The sequence below is a fragment of the Hibiscus syriacus genome, unplaced genomic scaffold (genome assembly GCF_006381635.1).
Source record: "Hibiscus syriacus cultivar Baekdansim isolate YM2019G1 unplaced genomic scaffold, ASM638163v2 tig00001860_pilon, whole genome shotgun sequence".
In the NCBI taxonomy this organism is placed as follows: domain Eukaryota; kingdom Viridiplantae; phylum Streptophyta; class Magnoliopsida; order Malvales; family Malvaceae; genus Hibiscus; species Hibiscus syriacus.
Window position 1 is genome coordinate 1 of NW_024061895.1, and position 23,848 is coordinate 23,848.

Genomic DNA, 23,848 nt, shown 5'->3' on the forward strand with positions numbered 1-23,848 from the left:
AGGCCCTTTACATCCATAACTTAGTATAAATAATGAGAAGGACCATGACTTAATTTACTAAAATTTAAAAGTTGCACTGACCTATTATATAGCAAAAACCAAAATGTTGGAGGGCAAGGTCCCCTGCATCCATAACTTTTAACTTAATATACGCAAGATAAAATGAGAACTAGGCTATACTCCAAGAGATAATATATGGAGTATTAAATAAAAAAAAACTGCAGTATGATTTAATTTGATTAATCCTTTAAAATAATCACATCATAAAAAATTGAAGTCATGGCCCTCCCACCGTCCACATGGTTTCTTTCTTTCCTGGACACCGTGGCCATTGATGGTCAGGTTCGGGATGGATTTCAGATAAAAGGAGGCTGAATTTGAGTTTAAGAGGTCGGGAATTATGAATTAGTGATGTTTGTGTTGAAAGTATGGTTTAATGATTGTAATATGGTACTTAAAATGGTGTGAGGGCCATGACTCCAAAAGTTGGCATATTTGAACAAGCAAATCACATGATGTTTAACGCAAAGTATGCTGCAGAACTGATGCAGCTCATGCTAGTGCGAGCTTGCAAAACGGGTCATGCTCGTTCTGCACATACTTTCTACTCTTAATCAATGGTGATACTTATTTTGCTTCATCAATGTGCTTCGAGAGTTACAACAGTTACGGGTGTAAATGAACCGAATGTACGATGAATTGTTTGTGAATCGTATGTACAACGTTCATTTATTAAAATAAATAAATGGGTATTAACAAAATTTTTATGTCTATTTAATAATCGAATGAACATAAGTGTATTAAGTTGATTTATGTTCACAAACAATAACTTTCCAAATAAATTTCATACCAGATGTCAACTTTAGTTTCTATTTTAAGCTGTTAAGGAAATGCAAAGCACAGTAGGATCCAGATTCAAAATCATCTGCTCCCTAGATTTAATAACAAAAGGTAAAAGAAAAACTTGAAAGTCAATGTCGTCTCATGTAGTATGTGTTTTCCGCGTACATTTCGATGGAGAACTGTTTGTAATCTTTACAACTTTCTGTTTCTGTTTTTGTCGCTTTCTATCGACGTTTTCTTCGACATTTTAGTTTACTTTTATAATTTCGACTTTTACTATGTGATGATCTGAAGTCCCTTTCGATGACAGGACCAAATACGACCCCGGAGCAAACTTATACGGTGAATTCGGTGATGCCAGTATGTAATCGACCCGAGTACCGTACTTGCACGTTCCCGGTACACCTGTATCGAATCGAATCGTGTCATGCTATGTTAAAGGGAAGAGTTCAAAGAGAATGGTTTCATACATTGGTCTTTGGCAATCACTACCACAGGCTCACTTTGCCCTACAAAGTCCTTAGCATCAGTATATTGTTTGTTCTTCAGAAACTTCATCACTTCAGCCTTTGGTATCGGTTTCCCCTTCTCCTCATGGTACTGCAAAAAAGACAAGTCCATTTGAAAGATGTTACTTCAAAATCCTGATAGATAATGTTCAGGAAAATGTCCCCATATAATATATATACCTTTACAATATCCGTCCACCTTTCGTTGGAGTAATCTGCTTCTTCCCAGGAATTGAGAGCTCCATCTAAAATATGTGGATCATCATTCGATTGAATTATCACATTTATCTGCTTCATGCACCAGTTCTCATCAAGATTATCAAGGTATGCGCAATGGAAATTGACTTCCCCGGTCTCGGGTACATCGATAGTTGCCTTTAGGACATTCCTGTCATCGAAAACCCCAAGCCTGTCAGCATAAGATCGAGTTCGGAAGCTTTTGATCTCTTTGGACTCGTTCAGAAAAGGAATTCCCAAGCTTTGTTAATAGGTCATAGATAACAAAGAAAGAAGTACATTACATAAATTTAAGAGTCTATTTCAGTTGTTTTGCATTAGTCCTTTTGAGTATGTCAATGATTTATTGACAACAATTATGTTACCAAACTTCACCTGATATACTTCCAAACCATGATTTTGTTTCCCATTGAAACAAACAAAAAATAAAGCTCAACAGCGTATAATAACACTAAATCTTCCCCATTTTAAGTAATACTAACAGCTATAGTTTAACTACTGATCTTTGTCATAATTTGGTCATTTTCCCAGATTTACCACACGCAGGTAAGATTCAATGTTACTTCGAATGATAAAATTTCCTGGAAGTTATCTCATATGAGAAGAAGATTGCAATTACAAAACAAATTGGTAGATTTCTTGTATGGAACCGCTTTTGGAATCATTAAGAATCATAATGAAGAAAAGATAAAACTGACCTGAAATCTGTATAATCAAAAATGTTCTGCACTCTCCACCGCTTAATCGGCCACTTGGAAAGCACGGCGTTGCCATATTCCGGCGCCCAGCTCTCGGCAAACACATAGTTCATCCCCAAAGCAGCAGCTAAATCAGATAAAGGCTTCATTGCTTTCACTTCCTCTGCTTTCACATCTTGCAGAGCTAATATATCAGCATCCAATTCCCTCAGCACCGTCTTTCTTCTTCTATAACTCTGGAAATCATCAACCCCATTCCCCACATTTTCTGAAAAACTCGCTGTGTTTCTCAACGGAGCTTTGCCTTTCCAAGTTCTACTTGAAGAACAATTCTTTTCACGTTCTTCTGCAAATCTCAGTTGTCGATTCCGCAACAAAGATATCTCGTTATGGGGTAAATCGATCGATACCCTTAGCCTGGATTTCGCATACTTTTTTTCTGGTTCTCCTTGTCGTTCATCGAATTCGGATGCAGGGGAGATTGCTTCAGTATGCTTTTTGGCCCATCATTCGTAGACTTTGAGCGCCTACCACCTGCGAAACCACCATTTTCGTTGTCGAAAATCGAGGAATTAACTGCTTCGGGCATTGCAGGAGCTATGGAAAACAGGGAAGCAATGAGGGTGTTTAGATGGGAGAATATGGGATTAATTCTATTCTCCCGTTTAATTAGGTCGAAAATTTTATTTTTGGCAATGAAAGATTATAATAGTGGATTTTTGGGATATATTTTTGAGAATGTCATTATCTCTATTTCCTTAAGTATTATTGGATTATCGGCGTTTTGGATTAAAATACCTTTAAATTATTATTTTTTTAAAAAATATTATTCTTCTATCATCGAATGATAAAAATTATATGAAAGTTAAATTATAAATTTATCTTTAAATTATTCTAGATTTAAAAAAAGTCTATAATTAAAATTTTATATAAAGTTCAGGGATTAAAATAAAATTTTATCATTTCATTAAACTTTTTTTATATTTTTAATTTTGTAAAAAAATTATATAAATATTATGAATTTAAATTTTTTAAAGAAAAAATATAAATATTTTTCAACTTGTAATATTATACAAATATATAATAAAGATAATTTGGTCAAATATATATTCCAATAATCTTTTATTCCTTTAACCAAACACGATAATCTTACATTCCTACTAAGCCAACCAAACACAAAATATAACTTTCCAATAATCTTATTCCTTGGTAATCTTACATTCCCACTTGTAATCTTACGTCCTATGAACCAAACGTACTCTAAAAGTGGCTATACGTATGGGCCTCGACGAGTTGAGACCACCCACTAGGCCATCTTGGTGAACTTTCGAAGAACCATTATCGCTACGAGCCTTGGAGCTTGTTTTACCAAGTCTTTTGATGACAGGCTTGGACCGGCGGCGGGAACAGAGGCGCTTGATAGTTGATTCTCTTGTTGAGGAGTTTGAACATGGTGGAGTAGTGGGTGGTGAACAAAAAGGGTTGCAAAGCTTTTGAAGTTTGCACGAGGAATAAAAGAAGTTGAATAGTAATTTCCAGAGTGAGAGAAACAAGTGTTTCTTCACCGGTATTTACATTAACAGAAATGGTGGCAAAGGATTATGGCCTGGTTCTCGGAGGAAGAACAGAGGAAGCTGACTTCGGGGAAATGATTTTCCGACACGTGGCAGAAAAAGCAAGGGTTGAATGTGAGCTTTTTGCATCTAGGACAGAGTCTGGCAGAGGGAAAATCCTACAATAATTACCATTTATCGATGCCCACTAACCCTAGATAACGTTATGCACTACTATTTATTTATATGTTTTAAAATTTTGAGGGATTTAAATTGTAATTAACCCCTTTTGAAATAAAATCTCAACAATAGTAAGATTTTAACTGTCACGTTGCCGGCGCATTTTGAAATTTAAATATTATTTAACTATAAAAGTAGTTTTTAGATAAAATTTTAATTATTAATTTAATTTAATAATAATTATATAAATTAATAATTCTTCAAGGATTTTTTATATTTTCAAAAAATATTGACGCATCTCTTTTTGTTTTTCAACCAATTTTGCTTTCTGATTAATTGTTGACGTCGTTCGTCTTCTTGTCAACTTCAATATCGTTCGTCTTCTCGTCAACCATTGTTTTCTCGTTAACCCCGACGACGTTCATCTTTTCGTCAACTCCAACGTCGTTCGTCTTCTTGCCAACCACGACGTTGTTTGTCTTCTTGCCAACCCCGACGACGTTCGTTTTCTCGCCAAGCTTAACGCCGTTTGCCATATCCCAAACTAAACATCAAATACTTAGTAACTGATTTCCATCTTGATCGAGTTTTCGATGTGAAATATAAAAGGCCAGTGAGTGATAGAAATAAATTTGTAAAATTGGGTCTAATTTCTTCAAATGCATCTTTACAAGTTTTTTATAAGGCATTTATGTTGTAAATTCATATTAATTATTATAATGTCAGCTATTATTTTTTTATGTTGTAAATTTAGCTTTTATTTTTGTAGTCTTTTCACCATTGTCACTGTCGATGAACCTACACCAGGATTGAAGACCATTTTAGTATATTGTTCCTGATCAAAAGTCTGACAAGGTAATGTCATTAGTTTTGATTCTTTTTATCTAAAATAACTGTATAATTTTAGAAGAAAGAAATAATATTAATTTATCTCAAAATCCAAAAAATAGTATTTTGATGATCATTAGAAGTAATTTTTATTAATGAATGTAATTGATGTTATAGATATTTTGTCACATGAATATATTTGTATGCTAAGTACCAACTTAGTTAATCATTTTTAGTAAATGATGATTTTTATTTCTTTAAGAAAATACATTTAAATTTATGAAATTTGACTTTAAAGTAATTTTATTAAAAAAATAATCATATTTTTTCTTAGAATTAACACCTATCTTTTTGTTTTTCTTTAAAAAAATCCTAACTCTATGTATAATTAATCTGATTTTGTTGATATATATATATATATTACTTTTTTTAGATTTCACACTCTACTTATGATTAATCAGGTTTTGTTGATTATAAGAGTATGAAATTAAAAAAAAAATTATATATGTATATAAAACTTTAAGAATATCTTTAGAACAAAGAATGTAATATTATTCTAACAAAATATGATTTTAAAAATGAGATTATATCTTTTTTGATCAGTTAATATTATGTAGTAGTTACAATGTAAAATTGAATTTAAGTTATTAGTATTATTAAAAATTAAATATTTTTTATTATTATGATCAAATAATCTGTTTAAAACAATAAATTTATCTTTCATATATATATATATATATTGATTCGAATTATTTTGTATATATCTATTTAATTTATTAATATGTCAATTTTATTTTTAGATATCAAACATTAAAATTGATTATACATTATATTTAATTTTCTCATGTATTCGTTTAGCTTTTAGTACCACTGTTGATTGCCCGAGAGCTTATTCATTGCGATTTCAACTTTGACTCGTATTTTGTTAGAGATATGTGTAATGCATGTCCATGTTTGATATTGTTCACTTCTATAATATTTTGATTTGATGTTAATAAATGTAATTGTATAAATTAATTATAGAAATCATGTACAAATTATTATAATGATATTTTAATGTATTTATTTTTCTTAAATCGTAGGATTATTATGGGTGATCAAGAAAAAATTATAGAGAATAAGGAGTTGAAAATTGATCATCTCAATGAAGATTGTTACAATGATGCCTTAGATAGTTAAGTTTATACTAAAGAAGAACAATTTGAATATAATGTAGATGATGACAAAATCATTGACTTCTTCATTAATGGGAATTTATGAGATAAGATTGAGAAATAACTAAAAAATTACAATGAGAATAACATGAATATGCTCAAGGGATGTCTTTAGAAGATTGAATTGAGTTTTATTATACCTATACAAAAGTTATAGGTTTTTTTTTTGGAGTTTAGATGGGTATAACAGTAAATAGTCGAAGTGATAGTCACATAACATCAAAGACATTTATGTGTCGTAAAGAGGGTTATAGACAGAAAAAATGGAATAACTTGCCTAATAGAAAACGTGAACCAAAATCATTATGCAGAGTTCAATGTCGAGCATTTTTTCAATTCAAATTTCACAAACGAAATCAATTTTGGAAGGTTCAAAAATTTAATGCAAAACACAATCATGAAATGGTAAAGCCAGCACAAGTTCCTTATATCAGGTAAGTAAATGATCAATATGTAATTTGTTACTCTTAAATGTATTAACTTATATGTATTAAATGTTTAATTATTTTTAGGTCTTTTCGAAAAATCAGTGATCCAAGTAAAATTAAAATTAAAAGCATGCATAATTTTAGAATTGCTCCGAATAGAATAATACATAAATTTGTGAATGAAGCAAGTTCTCTTGAAAATGTTGGATTCATACAAAAAGATTTGTATAAATATGTGCACAGAATAAAATGAGAAGAAGTGTAAGATGGTGACGCTGAAACGGTGATGCCATATCTATATGAAAAGCAAGAATCTGATCATTTTTTCTTTGTGAGCCATACTAGAGATGAACATGGAAACCTAAAGAAGTTATTTTGGTGTAATGATATATCACGTACAAATTATAAGGAATTTGAAAAAGTATTTGCATTTGATACAACTTACAAATGCAACGCATACAACAAGCCCTTTGTAGTTTTAGTTGGCGTCAATCATCATCGAAACACGATGCCATTTGGATGTGCATTGGTAATTAATGAAAAAGAGGACACATATGTGTGGGTGTTACAACAATTAATTGCAGCGAGAGAGAGTTATAAACCACTAAATGTTATTAATGATGGAGATAAAGCAATGAAAAATGCTATTAGTCAAGTACTCCCAGAGGAAAAACATAGCTATGTTTATGGTATCTCATGAGGAATGTGAAAAAAATTATAATAAATAATTTCACGATGGATTTATGAAGTGCATTGATAAGTGTAGAACACCGACATATTTTGAAAGGGCTTAGACATAATTAGTTTGCAAACATAATTTTGAAGATAGAAGGTGGGTAAAAGAATTGTATGAAGTCAAAGAGAAATGGACATAAACATACATGCGAGGATACTTTTTTGCAAGTAACTTTATATATATTAAAACATTTTAATTAAATTAGAATGCATTATATATAAATTTTAATTATTATATTAAATGATTATTATAATATATTTTGAAATGTAGCAATAAGGACTACTCAACGTTGTGAGTCAATGAATAGAACGCTTAAAACGTTGTTGGACAAAAAGGTAATGTTGTATCGATTTGTTAAGTATTATCATAAAGAACTTAAATCTTTAAGGTCGGTGGAAGTTCATCAAAATTGCAAAACAATGGATGAACAATCATATTGTGATGACGTGTGACAACTTTAAAAACCCATGCAACACAAGTATATACAATAAATTGTTTTGCTACTTTGTGCAAAAAATTTCATTTGAGGGTTATTATTTGGTCAAACGTATTACACCGAATAATGGACCTATGTTCTATTGGTTAGAGCATGGTGAGAATGAAAACTTATGGTATCTTGTGGTTAAATATATCACTCATGATATCATGTATTGTTATTGTATGAAGTTAGAGTTTGTTAGATTTTTATGTCGAATTACAAAAGAACAATGAAAATATTGAAGGAGATAATCTAGCAACAGTTCAAGCTAGATATTCCAATCTAGCCTCCTTTTACATGAATATATGTCATCATGCATAAAAAAAAACATTTAAAACTTTCAACGAAAGTTAAAGATCAATTTGTAAAAATGAGAATGAAATTGTAAGTGGTGAAAGTTGGATGCAAAAATAATCAATAAAAATGAAGAGCTTATTAGAATTGGAGATCATATAGTTCTTGAAACAGAGAGAGGAGCACACAAGAAAGCTAAAGGCCAAGGTTCATCATCTAACCCCACAAATATGTCATATTATGGAGTAGATGAAGATGCAATATTATGGAGAATGATCTAACTATTTTTGATTGACAACGAAATAAAGAATGGTAGTGTGTGGATCATTTAAGAATTATATTTGTGGAATTAATTTGAATGTTTTGTGCTTTTCTTTAATTGAAACTTTATTTAACTTTTGTTTATTTTATTTTAGTATTTAATATGACATTGAATATTTATTTATATTATTATAGTTAATATTATATTTTTATCATATATATATCATTATAAATAATATTATTATATTTTTAAATATGATTATTATTTTATTCTAATATTAATATTACCTTAGTGTCTTATATTAGTGAAGTTTAACTATTCTATACCTCACTTAATATTGTGTTTTTGTTTAGTTGCTTGTTTTTTTTAGTAAATTTGTATATAACGTTATATTTTATTTCTATTTTGGTACCTCGTCATTAAAATGTTATTTGATAAAAAATAATTATTTTATCAAAGTTTCACATTATTTTATCTATTTTTTAGTAACACATTATTTTATCTATTAGTGTTAGTAGTAATGTTTCATTTTTTAATAATTTTATTCTACTAATAAGGTGATGATATTGACATATATATTAGATAAAAAAATAATGTTTTATTCTACTAATTTTAAGTTACTTAAAAAATATTTAAATTAAAATAGTTAATTTCAAATTAATATTATATCTTAAATATATATTATAAATTTAATTTTATTAATAAATAAATAATGTTTAAATTTACTTTAGTGAATTTTCGGTAAAAAATTCAGGTGTACGAATAGAAATGTAATGTAGTAGGTAATATTTGTATAATTGTTATTGATGACCAAATTTATGAAAATAATAACTATAGGATGTTTTTAATCTTTTCACATACATGATGTTTGGAAAGTTGGTTTCACTATGATTGCTAGTAACAAGTTTTACCAAATATTTTAGTTGTTCAACTCTCATCTTATGTGTTTACACACAAAAAAATCCGTTTTCAATATCACTATCGGAACCGTCTTTCGGTTGGGCCCGAAATTAGACTTCGACTTGAAATGAAAGTGTTAGAGTCTCCACCGATCACTTTAAAAACATTTAGGTGGATCGGACACCATCTTACCTGATCTGCGTTTTACCAGAAATGTGTCGGGTTCAGGAGTCGGTTACAGTCAAGGAATGATTAGCACCCTTGTACTGCCCTTTCGGTACCAATTAATTTGTCGGTTGTCTTAATTACGAAAATTAAAATTAAAATTTAAAAATTCGATCATAATTATTTACCTTTTGATCAATTAAAATTATCCTAAAAAAATATCATAAATAAAGTTAAAAAAATAAAACAAACAAAAACCAAGAGTTAATATTAAGATCGAAATAGTCGCCACCGATCACTTTAAAAGCATTTAGGTGTATCGGACATCATCTTACCTGATCTGCGTTTTACCAGAAATGTGTCGGGTTCGGAAGTCGGTTACAGTCAAGGAAGGAATAACACCCTTGTACTGCTCTTTCGGTACCAATTAATTTGTCGGTTGTCTTAATTGCGAAAATTTAAATTTAAAAATTCGATCATAATTATTTACCTTTTGATCAATTAAAATTATTCTAAAAAAAGATCATAAATAAAGTTAAAAAAATAAAACAAACAAAAACAAAGAGTTAGTATTAAGATCGAAATAAAAAAATAAATAAAAGGAATGAAAGAAAATTAAAATTAAAAAAAATTAAATTGAAAAGAATTAAAATTCATGGATCAAATTAATTCTAGGAATGAGCTACAAGAAAAAACATAAACTTAAGGGATTAAATAGCAAAAAAACATAAATTTAAAGTACCAAAATAACACAAATAGAAAATTAAAGGATTAAAATAGTATAAACATAAAGTTAAGAGACTAAAACAGTAAAAATAAAAATTTAAAAGACCAAAATAAAACAACAGTAGCAGATTTCAAATAAATAGTGTGGAAAAAATGATGACTAAATTAAAATAAAATGAAACAGTAAGCCGAAATCAAAAATTAATAAAAAAGGATTAAGTGATCAATTTTTGAATAAACGACAAAGGTAAGGGGATTAATGAGTAATTAAACCTTAAAACAAATGACCAAAGAAAAGTTATCGTAAATATAGGGACCTGACGCATGATTAAACCAAATATTAAAAAAAAACCTCCCATTTTTCATTTCCAGAACACGTGCAAAGCTGAAAAAAAAGGCTTCCCCTTTTCCTTTTCTCTCTATTTTCTTTCAATCTCTTCTTCTTCTTAACTGGCCGACCTCCTCCAAAGCAAACAAAGAAAAGGTCGGCCACCATAGATCAATGGCCAAACCCCACTCCGATGAGCCTCAAACCTTCTTCTTCAACTTAAGTTCTAAACCAAAGCCTAAGAAAATTCCAAAAATCGTTCATCCCTCTCCAAACCGTTAGGCCGAAAACCAAAATACCCAAAAGCACCACTGCAAATCGACGTCTTTTTCGCCTCTCCTACGATTCCCTACCGGAAACAACCCTAAGATCGAAGGTGAAACAAACAAGGCGATATCTTTTTTTTTGTTATATTCTAAAGATAATATGTAACATCCTAAAATCAGGGTTAGTGACCAAAATGGAAGTTTTGAAACTTTGAGGTATGATTTCAAAAGATTTAAAAATTCAAGGATTTATTGAGATATTTTGTAAAGGATGAGTTAGTAAATATGTGATGAAGTAAGGGTATATTGGTCATTTTAATGGAAAGATTTTTTATTTTTTAAGGCATTATAAACGTGGGAATGGGAGGAAATGAAAAGCTTCCAGAGTTCTCTTCTTCTCCTCTCTTCTTCATGCGTGGAAGCCAAGAGCAAATATGAGAGTTCTTATTAGTGTATTTTTAATTAAAATTTAGGTTTGGTTTTGATTATCAAGTGACACTTAAGCTTAAGGAAAGCTTAATTTGTCCTAAACCAACAAAAGGAAAGGTATAAGAAGGATTAAAGAAATGAAGTGAATAAATGAAATCTTGGTAGAAAGATAGTTATTAGATTTCCATACCAAATTTGACTTGTCAATGGTGGAATTAAGAGATATGAAGTGATATAATTGAATTTAGAACAAGTTGAAAATTGAGGATGATTCTTGAATTCCATATGGAAGATAGGATTTTGAGGTTAAAGATGTGATTAATGAGTATAAATGAGTTTAAGCATGTGAATATGAGTTATGAATATGTAAAGGGATGAAACATGAAGTGTTTGTGAGAAATTGAGTGAATTTTCGGGCTTAAAACGTGATTTCTGGGCTAGGGGTATCAGTACCCATTCAACAGGTACCGATACCTCAAGAGTAAAATTCAGGAAGATATTCAAAGGGTACTGATACCTTCAGGAGTGTATCGATACCCCTTGAAACAGAAAATTTCAAATGTAATTTGGGTATTAATACCTAGACAGTGTATCCATACACCAGTTAAGGGATGTACCGATACCCTATAGAGTGTATCGATACCTACTTTAGATAGAAAATGAATTAGCCTTTCCTTCAGTTTAAGAAATGAGAAATCAAATATATTATTTGGAATACTGATATGTATAAATGTATGATTATGTAGACATCGGGTGTAAGCAAGTTCCGGAACGATTGAAAGGTTAAAATTGATCAAGAAGAGAAAGTAAGCCATAGGAGTAATTGATAGCAAGTGAGGCACATGTGAGTGCATATTAAATAGTATATGATGTTTAATAGAAATAATACTTGCGATAAGTCTATTTCCTATAGTATTATGCATGAATTCATGAGCATGAACATGTGTTTATTAGGAGTATATGAGTTATATGTTATTGAATGTGTGACATGATTGGTATGAATACATGACTAGGGTAATAAAACATAGGAATTGGTATAAGTGATATATATGTTTATATAAGTTATATGATATTGACATAATGAATGATATGAATATGTGATAGGTATTATATGATAATGATCTGTGAAACAATACACGAATATTAATTGAGCTACTCAATAATAAGTCATAAGGTCACATGCATAGGTAATATAAGTTATAAGATGAGAATATAGAATAAAATAAAATAAGCCAAATGATATGTGAATATGAAAACTTGACATGAGTTACCCAATAATAAGCTATGTGATTTATGAGAAACATATGTGAACAAGAGATGGCAATGATATACATATTATATGAACACACGAGAAATGTTACAAGCTAAGTGACATATGCATATGAAATCATATGAAAAGTGACATGTACATGTGACATAATATAAATAATAATCATGCCCATGTTATGTGTCATGAGGGCTAGAGGTATAGTTGGCATGCCAAGAGTCGAGGGTTACCTATGTCTTTCGAGACATATGGACAGTTTACCTATGTCCTTCGGGACATATGGGCAGGTACCTATGTTCTTCGGTACATATGGATAGGTCCTTCGTGACACATGCATAGGTCCTTCGAGATATATTTCACATGCCACTCGGTGGACCTTATACGAGTTGTGGTGACAACATATGTGCACAACCTCAATGTACTCGCATATCATTAGTTCTCACATGTGTATATGGGCTAATAAAGAGATAACTCTGAATACAATGAATGTAATATATATATATGGTGTGTGATATGAATTATATGACATGATATATGTGTTATGGGTTATTGCATCTGTTACATGATATACATGAATATATGTTAATGTATGTGAATGAGTATAAATGACTTATATGATAATATAAGACTATGTTATAAGATATAGAATATGAATGTAAAGATCATATGAACAAGAGATAAGAGATATGAAGAATAATAGTATAGGAGTATGATAAAAACATAAATGATGACATGTATGTGTGTATGTATGTAATTGTTACATGAAAAAGTATATGAGTTGTATGATATGATAGCATAAAATATTCTTGCATGGTTATTGGATATAAATTACATTGGATGTGTTTTTATGCCTCACTAAGTCATAGACTTAGCGTGTTCACACGTAGGTTTCGGAAATCGAGAAGAGAAGCTAAGAGGAGCGAGACATGTCAGTCACTCATTTACGAAGTTCAGATTAGAAAAGAATTTTAATCATGTGTATCTTGTTATATTTAGTTGGCATGTACTAAGAGAATTGTATTGAATATGCTCTGATAGGATTTGTAAAAACAAATGTTTTAATTAATGAAAATTATTTATATTTCTGAATTATGGATTTAAATTTTTACCAATTTGTAAAGAAAACGTTTTGAAAAGTCAATGTGACACCTCAGACTCAGATCCGGGTCGGGGTGTTACATAATATGCATGCCAAGAACAAAAAAAAATGAAAAATACAAAGGTCGAATACCTTTGAAAATTGGTTCTTTGTTTTTCTGGATTTGATTTGCTCGTAAAATTGATTGTTGATAAAAAAATTTGTTCTTTTGTATTGCCGATAATACGTTCCCTTTACGCTGTTGATATGTACATATATATAATCTGAAACAATCTCTATTTTTAGGTAAGTTAGACTCCTAATAGGACTCAAACTGATTTGGGTTGTTTGTTTGCTTTCCTTGCGCCGGATGACTCGGAGGTGTGACCGGAGTGGGACTTTCCTTGCGCATGCGGCTGCTGCGGTGTTGAGAAGAGATAGGCGAGCTAGGGTTTTGGAAACCCTAATCTTCAGGGCTGGTTTGGGTTGCTCCAATCGGGTCGCGTATGGACTGCTGGGTTTGGTGTGTTGGGTCTTAGATATTTGTATTTGGGCCTTGTTTTGTGGACCTACAAACAAAATTAATAATATTAATATAAAATAATAATAATAATAATAATAATAATAATAATAATATATATATTCTTTTTATCCGGACGAAAATAAGTGTCTACAATTACTAAACTTAAAAACTAAACAAAATATTTTACCGTATAAAAACTTTTGGATCAATCACTCTTTTGATTGGTTTTTATATACTTAAATACGTACATGCCACAGTCATATATGGAATAAATATAAAATAAATTATTATTATTTAAATAAAATTAGGATTTAAGTAAAAAACTTTCAATTTTAAATTTAAAATACATATGCATTTGATTGTTTAGGCAATTCTGGATACTCAATTGAAAATTGAACGGTGTCTTTAAACAATCGACCTAAATGAGGATGAGTTCCATAAAACTGTTACAACAAGAGTGAACAGAATTAAAATTTTGATAAATTAGAACTGGTAAATTTTTTAATAAATCTAATAAAATATAGTACTTACTAAGTTGTGTGCAATTCTTTTACTTTCCTCCTTGACGTCAAGATAGTATGAACATCAGCGACATCTAAAAAATCTCCCTTAACGGTGTATAGAATAGTAGACATCTTCTTCCAAGCAACAACATTAAGACAAATTATACGTTCTTCGGTAATAATTCACTCGGTAAACCTTCCTCGTTCAATAAATCATCATCTAAACCTTTTTCATGTGATATACTATTGAAATTTTTTTCTTTTAATGATTCTCAATCTATTTTTTTTGTTACTTATTTCTCTCTCCAATACATCTTTAACGTTACTCATAGTAAATATGGTTAAAAAATTTTCAAGTTGACCACACATATTAACGACGACATTTTCAATATTTTGCGTTGAATTAACGATGATATCTAACTTATTCATATTTTTATTACAAACTGCTAGATTTTTCTCCTTAACAACTTCACATCAAATATAAAAGGCAAAAGGGTAACTTTTACATCTGTAGTATATCCAATTTATCACTTTCGCCCCTATCGTATTTTCACATCAATTTAGCCATCGAAGTTACTCAATTGCATCATTCTATACTTACCCCTAACTTAAAACCCTAAATTATAAACCCTAAACCCTAAACCTATAAATCATAAACCCTAAACCCAAAACTCTAACAGGGGCAAAGGTGAACTTAAGCCAATATAAAACTACATTCTCTTAATTTTAAATAATGGGTTATATGATTAAACAAAAAACCAAAAACAACACATTACTTTCGATGCTTTATAAATTTAAATATATTTTTAAAAGAAAATGAAATCAACATTTATAAAAAATGATTAATTAAGTTGGTACTGGACATGCATATACTAAGGTGAGAAAACATCCATAACATCAATAACATTTATCAATAAAATTTACCCCTAATGACAATTAAAATATTATTTTTTGAATAATTTAATTTTAAGATAATCTAATATTATTTTCTTTGCCTAAAATTATTCAGTGATTTCAAACAAAAAAAACCCATAACAAATGACATTAGAAGATAATCAATATGAATGTATCAATAGTTAACAAATGGCACAAACACATCCAACATAAACACACACAAAAAAGTGTATTAAGATATTTACAATTTTACTATTACTAAAAAAAATGAATTCAATGACAAAAAATTGAATAAGAAAATCACAATTACCTTGCCAGACATTTTGATCAAGAAAATCACAATCCTAGTACAGATTCATCAAGAGTGACAATGGTGAAAGACTACAAAAGTAAAAGGCAAAGGCAAAACATAAAAATAAGATAATATTTAATATTATAATAATTTCAGCACAAGGAGAAGCCAAAATTAAAACTAGTAATTTAAAATTGAGAAGGAAAATAAAAATTTATATATCTATGATCTTAGAAATACAAACTATTTATATGGCCACAATAACCATTTCTATGACCACAACAAAATGTACAAAGTTAGAAAAAAATTTAGGTCTTTAAAATTAAAATTTAGAATTAGAACAGACGAAGAGTCAATAAAAATATCTTTAATTTTGAATAAATTAGACTCAATTTTAGTGAATTTACTCTTATCCGTTATCTTCACTGCCTTATATATACTGCACAACAAAAATCCGACTCACGTGTTTGATATTTGACTTGGGCAAAGACGAACGACGTCGGAGTTGACAAGAAGATGAACGGCGTCAGAGTTGACGAGAAGGCAAATGGTGTTGATAGTTGATCGTTAGAGACAAGATTAGTTGTAAAATAAAAAGAATGCTTAAATATTTTGAGAATTTGAAAAACCTTTAAGCCACCATTAATTTAAATTATCATTATTAAATTAAATTAATAATTAAAATTTTATCTAAAAACTATTTTTACTTAAATAATATTTAAAATTCAAATTAGATTGAAAACTGGAACGGCGGTTGACGTCCCACCCGACAAAATATGTGGAATAATGCTTTGAAAAAAAAATTGCTCATATAATGCAGTCGAAGGATTATTTGTCCATCTGGGACGAATGCTACAGTTTTCCATAGGTCGCCATGTCTTCCAAACGACCTACGTTGGTTGCCATGTGTTCCGAACGACGATTACCTAAATTTTCCTAAGTAACAACGATTACCTATATCGGCAATTAGACTTTTAGCCGATGACGCATTGTGCGACCTATAGAGGTCGTTCGGAACAGCCACCGACCTCGTGGATCACTTTAGCAATCACCCCAAATGAGAAAATAATTCATGGGCCGCATTATTCCATGAATTTTTTTCCTGTTGCATTATTCTACCGATTTTGCCCACACTATGATTGAAATTTTAGGCAAAAGTTTACTATAATGATCTGAAAAAAAAATTGGCTCCAATAATGGTGAACTAGAATTATTTGCTCGAATAATGTAATAGCTATAATACCACCTATATCGCATGGAGCGGAGAGCGACACACCCTAGTCGCATGGAATGGAACGCGACACACACACCCTATTCGCATGGCTTGCCATTCGACACCCATGTTGTGCAGACTAAAATTGTAGCTTCAGTTTTACAAATTCACTTTTGGAAATTGCAGGCTTGCAGCAATTTTTCATGCAATTACGTACCCTGCATGGACCAGTTCCATCAACCTGCAAAAAATGCAGACCGAAAAAAAAATAAAAGCCATGCATGCATGACCATGTGAATCTGCAAAGTGAAGAGAAGAAACCAGCAAATTTACCACGTGAACCTCTGCTGCAAGCATATGACCATCGTCGTAATTGTCAAATAAATAAGTTTTTTCACAAATAAATAAGCTAAGAACGTAGTATAGAGAAGAAAGAGTCGATTCACAGGGATTTAAAAATTTCCAATTTCGATTTGGATTGATCTTTAACCCATAAATCTGTAAGAAAAATAAAAAAGGGGTTTAACAAAATAAATTGAATAAATTGGAAATAAGTAAATAAAAAAGAATCCAAGAATAGTAAAAGATTGAAAATAATTATGATGAGATCAGATAGCCTTCAGTTTCACTTCGCCTCAATTCGTCTCGACCACTGAAATAGATTTTACTTTAGGTACTTGCCGGTTATAGTCTACAAGGCACAACCCTTGTAACTTGCTCTTCTCTCTGGTGAAGTAATTTTTCAAAGCTAATCCTTGGAATTAAGCCCTTGTTTGGATTAATGTTGACTATCGACGTTAACGTCAGTGTTGTGTTACAGTCAATGAAATAAACAAAATTGAAGAAGCGTAATCAAACAATCAACTTTTTCCTTAGTCTTCCTTTTTTTTTATTTTTCTTTGTTGTTTCTTTTTTGTGTGTTATGTTCGAACACTTATTCAAACCAAAAGTTTTTTTCCGAATGCTTCTTTTTTTTTCTATTTTCATTGTCCGTGGAACAAATCAATCTCTGTCTTGGCATGGATAACAAAAAGGGTAAAGATAAAAAAGGTTTCGGGTTAATAATGAGGTAAAAATAAAGAAAAGGGCAAATAAACAAAGTTGGTTCACTAATGGATATAAATGGTTAGATAATTTGGGTAGAGAAGTGGGTTAATCCTAAGAGCCATAATCATATTAAAGCATCATTTTCAATATGTAGTCTCAATATGCATTTAATGGATATAAATTATGATTTATGTGATTATTAGATTTAAAATAAAGAAATACTCTTTGAAAAAAATAAAATTTTAATGGTTTATAAATAGAAAATGTTTTAGACGACTGATGTGACATATTTGACTTGTATACGGATATATATATATAGTTTAAAGGTGTTAAAAACACCTTCACGTATTCGTATACTACATTGGAGTTCAATAGTCGGTGGTCTTGTTCGATGAAGTTTCCCAAACATGTATAAGGACCATTGTATCTTGTGATAACCCAAGCATCGTGTCTCTGAATTTTCGACACTTTAATCTTCCACTTGAAATTGGGTCATATTTAACACACTTCACATATATGGTTTTCTGGTTGGACTCTGCAACGTGGACATGGAATACTCTTTAATCGCCAACGTAACTTCATTTTTCCCTCTAAATTGCATCCCAACTAAAAATTTACCTAAATTTTCGAATGATTAAACCATGTGATATGAAGTTAAATATGGCATGTCTGGGAATTTAAGTGCCCTCATCGCAACATAATCTATCTCATACATGTGAGGGGTAGCTTGATACGGTGTCAGAACTTCATTGATGCCAAATCAGGTGCACCACCACCGCAGCCATTGTCATCGCCAGCCAAAATGGGTTCGCCAGCCAAAATGGGTTCCTCGGTTTCTTCATCTTCGCTGGAATCATCATGTATTTCTCCCCCATCGATGTTTAGCATCAATGTCAATAGCCAATTCCAACTAATGTATGCTTCTTGCCCTATGCTCTGCAACTGCAGATGATCCACTGACTTCATTTCCACTTTCCAATAGCACCACAAAACTATTTATCGACCTGTATGTCAGGTCCTCAAGCTCATTTTTAAAAGTCATCTAAGATGAATTTTCAGTCAGATTTCTTAATGACCCAAGAATACCAGATATGTTACACACCTCAACAACTAACTCAATAACTGTAACATTTGTTGACTCATGTAATCCAATCATGGTTCCAATATCATCAACTTCTTCAATTGGTACTGCAACATATCTATCTGGATTGGGACATACCATAAACATGTACTTAAAACCATCAACAGTAGCTCGAATTTTTCGTTCTATCCTCTGCTTCATTTTTGCAAATGTGATGTTTCTTTTGAACATCATATTTATAGGTCTTTCAGACTGAAAAACAACTCCGACCTCATTTTCCACAATATATCTATTATAATGGATAATCTTGAAAATTTTATTGCTCATTTTCTATACAAAATAAAATTTTGTATTTAGAATAAAAAATACATGTACATTAATAGTTATACTATGATCATAAATCGTTAATGATATTATATAATATAAAAATATTATAATCATAAGAACAAAAATAAATCTGTAAAGGTAAAATACAACTACAAATATTATAAAAATAATATTAACATAACAATAAATCATAAAATAATTCAAATAAAATCTATTTACACTTATTTCACTGTTTCTTTCAACAACTTGACTTGGAAAAAATCATTTTGTCTCTTTTATCAACCGTAAATTTTTTTAACATATTAAATAAATAATTCTAGACAAAATAGCAAAAAATTTTAAAATAATTACACACTTACTCAAATTAAAATAACAAAGAAAACACATCAAATAAACAAGCCAGGAAAAACACACCAAATACGCATTCAAATCTTTTACACTTCACCAATTGTTGCTCTTTTCTTAATGTTCATTCCTGGTTTCATTCGTGTACACACACATATATATATAGCTAGAAAAATAATTTTTTTCAACAACTTGTAGTACTAGGGTATAAATAAAACAAGGCATGATTCGATATAATTGTACCTAATGAGTAGGGCATGGTTTGATAGAGACCTAATGAGTAGGCTACAGCTATACATTGAAAATCAAATTTGCATTTCAAAAGCAAATTGTTTAATGGTGTCGCACGGTGATCATGCAAATTTTCAACAACAAAAAAAATATATGTCGCATGGCATTCCATGCTACTTAGGTAAATGTCGCATTGTGTTCGTATGGTACTGTAACAAATACATTAGTCGAACAAATAATTACGGTTCACATTACTCAAGTTAATTTTTTAGACCATTATCGTAAATTTTTTTATTGAAATTTTATCTTTAAAGGGATTAATTGCAACTTAAATCCCTCAAGTTTTTAAAACATAAAAAATAATGGTACATATCGATGTTTAGCGTTAATGGTACACATCAATAAATAACATTTATTGTAAACTCATCCGGCAGTGAGGGAACGTAGCCAACTGCTCCCAAGAAAAAAAATATGTAAATTGTGTGGATCTTTTAATTATAATCTAGAGATTGAAAAAAATAATCATATTTTGTCATGTGAAGTTAAAAATCTTTACGAAATTGGAAAGTTGTTCAATTTATTTAAGTAATCTATTTTTTTATTAAACTAAAATGATTATAAAATAGTATATGTTTTAAATACTTTTAATTATTTGATAATAAACGTTCAATCACCTTGCAGTTATTGGTGCTTAAAGCCGTGACCTCTAAGAACAATAACGATTCCTTTTAACGACTAATGTAAGTTGTTGGTTCGTGCGTTTAAATAATATATTATAAGAAAAATAAACCAAAAAATTACTATCCTAAATAATGGTATTAAAGGGTTAAAAAATCAAATATTTTAAATTACTTATAAAATTCTAAAAATTTAAGATTAAAGGTTAAAATTATATTTTTTAATGAAGAGTATAAACCTTAAAAAATTACGTAGAATGAAGAGTTGCCTCGTTCAAACATCTAAATACAAAATTACGACATACCTACGGTTCAATTATCAAAATTTTATCCTTTAATTCACGGTTTCCTTTAAAGGAATAATTTTTAAAAAAAAATCATTTTAATCTTTATATTTTCAAATTTTACAATTTAATCTGCAAATTCAAAATAAAAATAGTGCCTTCGACTTTACCGTTCCCTAAATAATCTATGATGATTCATATTTTTCTTTAAAGGAAATCATCCACAATATACCCCTAACGTAAGCTAACTGTAATACCCTAATTTTGTCCGGGCTTTTTAAATCCATTTGATGATGCCCGATAATTAATTTGGAAGTAATCGTGCTCAGATGAAGAATCAATTCAAACGACGAAGCTTGAAAGTTTACGTTTGGAAGCTTTAGGTGCTCAATTGGGATTAGTCGTATATGGAAATCGAGACACATATTGAAGTTCAATACAAATTAAGTGTCTAAAGTCCATTTACATATTTGAAGCCCAATTACAAACCAAATTAATTGCAAGGTCAAGATTCAAGCCCAACAGTAATTAAATTGCAACCCAACCCAAGCTATCCATGTCTCCCATGTGCAGCACGGTTCCCCAACAGCTACTCCACGCCCTTCCAAGCATCACCCACGAGTGCCCATGCTTGACCGGATATCACCCTGCCAGCACTACAACCGAGCAGACAAGGCTCAGCTCCCAGCTGTGACCGAGCAACCTCCCACGTGAAACAACACAATTGCAGCTGCAAAGTGGCCGGTTCTCGAGTGAGACCCATGTCCTGTTGCTCCACTAACCGTGCACAGCTCCCTAGCAGCTGCTTCCCACGTGAAATGCTAGAACCAAGCAGCAACTCATGCTTCACCGTTCCCACGAGCAACAGCTCATACGCCCTGCTCCACTACAGCAGACCACGCCCGTGAAGACAGAGACATGGCTCTGCCACCCATGCTCTGCAGCATCAAAAATAACGACCACACAATTCAAGACCAGGCAATTAACGAGGAGCACAGACTGAGAAGAGGAAAAAAAAAAGAGAAATCAGTTTTAAAAGCAAACAGAGGACGGACAGCAAAAAAAGAAAGGAGAAAAAAATCATCTACAACCAGAATCGAGGATCAATAGAGACTACAAGGAGAAAAAGACAACAATTCACAAGGGATTCCATCAGCTGAGGAGGAGAACGACACCAACAAAAAAAAGGGAAATCAGTCAAAAAAGATCCATCGAAAAGAAAAGAGGAACTCTTTGTAATCATGGTATTCTGAAACCCAGGAAAAAGATAATGTAACATGAATCTCGCCATTGTATGCAGAAAACCGAGAAGTAATAGAAATACAATTTGGTTCGAGGTATTCTTTTTGGGTCTTTTCTTGTTTTCCAGTTTTCTTTACGTTTACTTGTATTACTTTGAAACCAAAATAAGAAAGGAATAGAGGAGAGAGGTTAGTCTCCATTACCTTAGTCGGTCGTACCCGTGGTGGTCGGGGTAAGAATGACACCAATATATGGTGGCAGGCCTGGGCGTTGGGGATCCTTTGGGAGGCTTGCATGTAGATTATGAGTTAGTTTTTAGATCTAGGTTTTTTTTTAAAAAAAATAAAAGAGTAAGAGTAAAGGAGGGTTTGAATCTGCTTACCTTTATCCTCGCCTATATTTGTCGCCAGAGTTGAGCATAGCATCGAGTGGGGGATGTTGGTCTTTGGGGTCGTTGTCCTGTGTTAGGATAAGGTGAGGTAGACTCGGTTTGGAGTAGCATCTGTGTTTTGTTTTGGAGATATTAGGCTTAGATATTAGTTTAGGGTTTCGATTTTGAGGGGAAGCTTCAATTGGGGTTATTATTTCGATTTGGTTTCATATGGGGTTCAGGTTGTAAAGAGGACGAGGGTGTTGGCTTTTGGCCCCTCATCGGAGCCCTTAGCAGCTGCGACCACGATGGTCGTTTGCTTTGAGGAGGCTATCGGGAATGAGAGAGTTGAGAGAGGAAGAGAACGGCGCAACCTTGGTTTGGGTTTGTGTAGAAGATGATAATTAGGGTATTTGGTTACCTGGTGGAATCTATATGTGTGCACGCCAAAACGGCGGCGTTTGAGGGTGCTTGGGACGGTGTCGTTTCATCCGAGTAGGGGTATCTGCTTCAACGCCTTAGAGGGGTTATCTTCATAGTAAATCCTTTCATGTTTTGTTTCAATGCATTTTAATCTGTGGTTCAGTCTTTTAAATATTTCTGATTATGGCATCAATCTTTACGCGTTTGCATTTCAGTCCTGAGTTGTGTTGTTTTTAAATTTTTGTTAATTTACATATTTGGCTTAGATTTTTCATGGCTTTCATTTTAGTCCTAGTGTTAACTTCACTAATGTTTTGTGGTTTAGACATCGGGATTCCACATTTTTGGCATATTTCATTTTAGTCCAGAATCGGTTTAGGAGTATTCCTGTGTTGTTTTCACTTTGGATATGTAATTTGAGAAATGTTTATTTTGGTCCTATGCAGCACTTTGGGTTATATTTTATTTGCAGTACTTGGAAATGACATTTTATGGAAAAGAGCTCACTGTTTATTTTCTTTCTATTTTAGCCACTTGTTTAATACTTCGTCCATGTTTGTAGGGCTAATTTAGATTTACTTTAAATATATGCATGTATATATTATTCCAAGCATGTTGTTCACACGCATAGAGTTAGGTGTATTTTTTTAAAGCATGTTAATCTTGTGTGCATGACCCGACACCACTACGTAATTGGAATAAGGGTAATACTCTTTTAATTTAAAAGTGTCAGAATGGCTTCTCCTAACTTACTAGAGAGTTGTTTTGGAAATTTTAAATTAAAATCATATCCCATCAATAACGCCTAATTAAATTTGGATTTATCACTGTAAAATTTGGGAACGAAAGAAAAGAAAATATTCGACTATTTGAATTTTTCGAGAAAAGGTCGTTAGAACTGAACTAAAGATCTGGTCTCGATATTTTAAATAATCGAATATCCTTTATCTTTCTAATGACTTGGTAATTTTAATTAA

The 23,848-nt window shown here is 31.3% G+C and overlaps 1 pseudogene; it reads right to left on the bottom strand.

Moving 5' to 3' along the window:
* Positions 1 to 1,008: 1,008 nt before the first annotated feature.
* On the bottom strand, positions 1,009 to 4,556 carry LOC120136692 (annotated as a pseudogene).
* Positions 4,557 to 23,848: the final 19,292 nt, after the last annotated feature.